The 6,000-nt window shown below is 34.0% G+C and overlaps 1 protein-coding gene across 1 annotated transcript in view; it reads right to left on the bottom strand.

The window, feature by feature from the left end:
* The window catches only part of LOC114326880 (homeobox protein Hox-B7-like), a 171,367-nt gene extending 167,376 nt beyond the window's left edge, over window positions 1-3,991 (bottom strand). The window contains exon 1 of the mRNA XM_050648843.1: window positions 3,767-3,991. The gene's annotated coding sequence lies outside the window, so the exon portion shown is untranslated. The remainder of the gene's footprint in view (window positions 1-3,766) is intronic.
* Between the last annotated feature and the right edge of the window lie 2,009 nt (window positions 3,992-6,000).

Below are 6,000 nucleotides of genomic sequence, written 5' to 3' on the forward strand. Positions count from 1 at the left end.
CACAGTTTTGTTTTCGATAATAGAGATAATGGTCGGAAAAACGTGGGAACGGATCAATCACGACGTGAGGTCAACAAAATTAACAGATACTGTCACATGAAGAATTTCTACTTATCTACCTTTAAAATGATAACGGCATAAAATAGTTTTAATATTATGTATATCTGTTTTTATTTATTTAACGTATGACTTACATCATAGAATAGGTTATTAAATTTACTTTTATACATTACCCAATACATTGGGTATATTCTATTGACTCTCTGGCTACTATTACGAAGTCTTTAGTCATGTATTATATGCCTGATCATTTGTCTCGCAGCGCCGCAATCACATGAAGGCGAGGAAAGTTTACCCCATCTGTAGAGGGAGTCTATGAGCATCCCATCCAAGTTTCTTGGAAGACGGCTTCGCTATATATTAAACATCAGTGGTGAAAATATACAGCCCTGTCTTACACCCCGAAGAATTTGTATATCTTCCGACATTTGATCCTCAATTCTTATTTTGACTTTCTGGTTACAGTCGAGGTTTGAAATTACTCTGATGTCGCGGCTGTCGATATTTTTCAGTTTTAAGATATTAATTAGTTTATCGTACTGTACCTTGTCAAATGCTTTTTCAAAATCAATAAAGCATATGTACATGTCTTGGTTCATGTCTAGATTTCTTTGCATGAGCACATTTATACCGATTAATGCTTCCATGGTCATACCGTTTCTAAAGCCTAATCACTAATTTCATCATCCAGCTTTCTGTAAATTCTGTTGTGGATTACTCGTAGAAATACTTTCAAAGCATTTCTCATTAATACAAATGTACGGTGTTCTGAGCATTCTTTTGCATTTTGCTTCTTAGGAATAATTACGAATGTGGACACTAACCATTCTTTTGGTAAAATACATGTTTGATAAATATATGATCACATGGTTCTACTAAAATGTCTATCATTTCTTCATCGATCAGTTTAAGAAACTCAATTGGGATTTCATCCGGACCTGTAGCATTTTTCCCTTTTGTCTGTTTTAATGCGTATTGAACTTCCTGTTTTACAATTTTTGATCCCGATTCTTCAGATTCATCAGCTATGATTCTTTATCTGTCTCCGAATAGTTCTTTTACGTATTCTGTCCATCTGTTTAGATGTTGTTTTATATCTGTAGAATGTTACTGTTCGAGTCTTTTATAACATGTAGGTACCTCACATGTAGGTCACTCGGAGATCGATATATCAAAAAAATTAAAAATGTTGGAGGATTACTGCAAACAAAACAAACTTACTGTCAATACTGCTAAAACTAAAATTATGTGTTTCTCTAGGGGTCCTTATAACTTAAAAAAATAATATTAAATTCACTTTCAATCAATATCCCATTCTATTAACTAACACCTATAATTACCTTGGAGTGACTTTTGCCTCTTCGTCTCTATTCCGTGAAATGGCAGATGTGAGTAATGCGAAAGCTAAACAAGCAACTGGAGCACTTATACCTGTTCTAGCTAAACTTAAAATTGACTGCATGCAAACGAGGCTACAACTTTTTGATGCATTAGTAACAAGTACAATCTCCAATTGTATTTCTGTATGGGCACTCCGTTATGTAGATGTTCTCGAACAAGTTCAAGTACAATTCCTAAAACGAATTCTTATGCTTCCCATATCCACACCCGGTTACATAGTCAGAGTAGAATGCGGCAGAGTCAAACTCTTGTATAATATATTCAAGTGGACACTAAACTGGTTAAAGAAAATTTATATGATGGACGATTCCCGTTACCCCAAAATGTGCTTTTTTCGTCAACTACAACTGATGGAGACCGATAGCAGGTATAACTGGGCAGCGCAGGTAAAATCACTTTTTACTTTTATTGATGCTGAACCTATTTGGAATAATCTCTCCCTTCATTCCCTACAACTGAATAGAAAAGCCTTGTTAATCAAATTTAAAAATAAGCTCTCAGAATTAGATATTTCTCTTTGTCAGCAATCCAATTTTCTCCCCTTATATAAACACCTAGCTCTTTCCGAATTAAGTCAAAAATACTTATGCCTAAAAATGCCCATCCAGATTACAAGAACTATTGCACAGCTTCGATTATGTAATTCATTCTGCTTAACGTTCACTTATAAGGATTCTACATATAAAATTAATCCTAATGAAATCTGTACTATTTGTAACAATAAGGAGTTAGAAACAATTGAACATATACTTTTTGATTGTCCAATATATTCTTGTATGAAACAATCATCCATTAATTATATAGCCGATATTGATACTGTAACTCATACCTTAAATAACATTACAGTGTATTCAGCTAAAATAATAGCTGGCTATATCTGGAATGTTCTAAAACTTAGGTCTTTCATCATAAATGAATAGTTAAATACGTAAATTATACTTTGTATCTTTAATTAATTCTTATATAACTCGTTGTTTTTTTTTTTTTTTTATTTATTTCTTTCTTTTGTTTATCCCTAAAATAAACATATTGTGTGTTTCTTGGGATGAAAAAAAGGAACGAAGTATTTGTTCTCACCCTTTCCATAAAATTGTAAAATTTTAAAAGGAAATAAATGTATCTATCTATCTATCTATCTATATATTATTTTGTTTTCCCGACATCATATCCTTCACTTTCCGATGAATATTGAAATTATCATATTTCTTTTCATACTCCTCTATTTCGTGACATTGTTCAGTTAACCATATTTCTATAATAATAAACTACTATAGCCAATATATCAAAATCAGAATAGAAAAGTTAGAGCAAATTTTAACAAAATGGGAAAAGTGCTCTGCACAAGAGATTTGAAGTTGGAGCTAAGAGTTAGGTTGGCTAGGTGCTACGTTTTCTCGACTTTGTTATATGGAATGGAAACTTGGACCTTGAATGCTGCATCAATGAAAAAACTAGAATCATTCGAGCTGTGGGTGTACAGAAAAATTCTGAAAATATCGTGGACAGAACACGTCACAAACAAAGAGGCTCTGAGAAATATGGATAAAGAAAAAATTGGAATATCTCGGACATATTACACGTGGATAGAGATACAGCTTGCTCCATTGATTATGAAGGGAAATATTCAAGGAAAGAGAAGCATATGGAGATGCAGAATATCGTGGCTGCGCAACCTGAGAGAATGGTACGGATGTACATCAAATGAACTTTTCAGAGCAGCCGTCTCTAAAATCCGAATAGCTATAATGATTGCCGACCTCCGTCGCGAAGATGGTACTTAAAGAAGAATAGGATAGCCAATATTTTTCTATTTATTTTAATGTTTTTCCTTTATTTTCACTTATGTAATCTTACTGTTTTAAATTAAAGATACCCTTAAACTTTCATTTTCATAAAAACTGGCAATGGCACGGCACTCAGAAGACAAAAACAGAATCGCTCGACTCGAATGCTGCTCGATGGAAGTTTGCGGGGGCGTAGGGCGGCAAGAGGGTGAGAATAGATTCGTTGGAAGGGACGTTATAATTAGCACCAGATTAAAGTAATGTCTGGGGACACATTAAACCATTTAGCTCTGTTAATTAAAAGTATGGAGGGAAGTGGGGTACGCACAGACAGTTGCGATGGCCATTTAGCACGCCTTTATTGGTAGGGGAAAAGGGAGAGTAATATTTGAGGTAATTTTATAATGAAAATTTGATTTTGTGAACAAAAAGTCTGTATAATCGATTTAATAATTTAGATATATAGAATTTAAATGGGAAATCCCTATAATTGGCTGTATACCATAGTTATAAAAACTTACGTCATCATCATCATCATCGTTCTTCAACCTCTTGCATCCACTGTTGGATATAGGTCTCCTCCCTATTCTTCCATTGTTTTCTATCTTGTGCCTTCTGTATCCAATTTTCCACTGTTTTTCTCAAGTCATCCTTCCATCTTGTTGGCGGTCTACCTCGATGCCTTTTATCTTCTCTATGTCTCCATTCTATGAGTCTTTTGGTCAACCTATTATCATTTAAACATGCTACATTAGTATGGTATAACTAGACCCACACCCAGACATCCAAAGTGAAAGTTATCCTCCAACACCAAATTGTTCTATATGGTCTACATAATGTTTATAAAAAGTCACACCATTTTGAGCGTCGGGTTTGGGAGGATGAGGGGGAGAAATCGGTAAATTCGTAGTTTTTTACGTTTTTCGTCAATATTTCTAAGACTATGCGGTTTAGCATGAACAACCTTCTATACAAAAATGTTTTACATTAAATTTGAAATAAAAAAGGCCCTACGCACAATCCTTCTAAAATGGACGGTTCCAAAGTTACGGAGGTAGTACCTATAGTATAATTGGCCCAAAAAAGGCCTAACCCAAAAATCCAAAGTAAAAGTGGAATTGTTCTATATGGTCCACATGTTGTTGAGTAAAAAGTTACACTATTTTAAGCGTCCGGTTTGGACGGGAGATGGGGGAGAAGTCGGTAAATTAGTAGTTTTTGTTACGTTTTTCGTCAATATTTCTAAAACTATGCTTTAGCGTAAATAATGTTCTATACAAAAATGTTCTACATAAAATTTAAAACAAAAACGGTCCGATACATAATTGTTATAAAATCAACGGTTCCAGAGTTACAGAGAAAGAAAAGTGGAGGTTTTCGATACTTTTTATATTTTTTTGGCAATTTATAATATTATTACTGATGAAAGAAATTTTCTTTAACAGGATTGTGTTTTGTAAATAAAATTTGCTATTTCAGTGGTCAATGGTATGTTAGTGATAAGCCCTTGAAGAAACGTCAACCTCACCACCCAAAATCATAATCAATTGCCCAAATAATATAATAAGTATCGAAAACCTCCACTTTCACCCTCCATAACTCTGGAACTGTTGATTTTATAACAATTATGTATAGGACCTTTTTTGTTTTAAATTTTATGTAGAACATTTTTGTATAGAACATTGTTTACGCTAAAGCATAGTTTTAGAAATATTGAAAAAACGTAAAAAAAACTACTAATTTACCGACTTCTCCCCCATCTCCCCCCAAAACCGGACGCTCAAAATGGTGTAACTTTTTACTGAACAATATGTGGGCCATATAGAACAATTTGGTGTTGGAGGAAAACTTTTACTTTGGATTTCTAGGTTAGGCCTTTTTTTGGACCAATTACACTATACTTTCTTTGTAACTTTGGAACGGTCCATTTTAAAAGGATTATGCATAGGGTCTTTTTTATTTAAAATTTAAGGTAGAACATTTTTGTATAGAAGATTGTCCATGCTAAACCGCTTGCTTTTAGAAATATTGACGAAAAACGTAAAAAACTACGAAAATACCGATTTCTCCCCCCTCTCCCCCCCCAAACCCGACGCTCAAAATGGTGTGACTTTTTTCTGAACATTATGTAGACCATATAGAACAATTTGGTGCTAGAGGATAACTTTCACTTTGGATGTCTGGGTTATGCCATCTTTTGGATCAATTGTATCATACTACATGTCCAACCCATTTCCATTTGGTTTGTGCAATTTTTTCTATGACATCTGTCACTTTGGTCCTCTCTCTCACTATCCTGTTTGGTACCACATCTCTTTATGCTATTCCCAATATTGCTCTTTCCATTTTTCTTTGTGTTTTTCTCAAGTTGAAATGTTTAGTCAAAGTTATGGTTTCGGAACCATATGTTATTACCGGCAGTATGCATTGGTTGTAAACTTTTTTCTTCAAGCAAATCGGTAGCGTTCGTTTTAGAATATGTTGATTTTATAACAATTATGTACAGGACCTTTTTTGTTTTAAATTTTATTTAGAAAATATGTTGCATCTTGCCAAATGATGCCCATCCCAAGCCTATACGACGCTGGATCTCACAAGTTTGATTGTTTTTTCCTATTCTAATTTCATGCCCTAAATAGACATAGCTAAGAACCTGATGTACTTCGTGCCCACCTACTCTCATAACATCACTTGGAACTGTAACACACTGGAATTGGACACGTATTTTGTTTTTTGAAAGTTGATGTTCAGGCCT

Source organism: Diabrotica virgifera, chromosome 4 (genome assembly GCF_917563875.1).
Source record: "Diabrotica virgifera virgifera chromosome 4, PGI_DIABVI_V3a".
Classification (NCBI taxonomy): Eukaryota; Metazoa; Arthropoda; class Insecta; order Coleoptera; family Chrysomelidae; genus Diabrotica; species Diabrotica virgifera.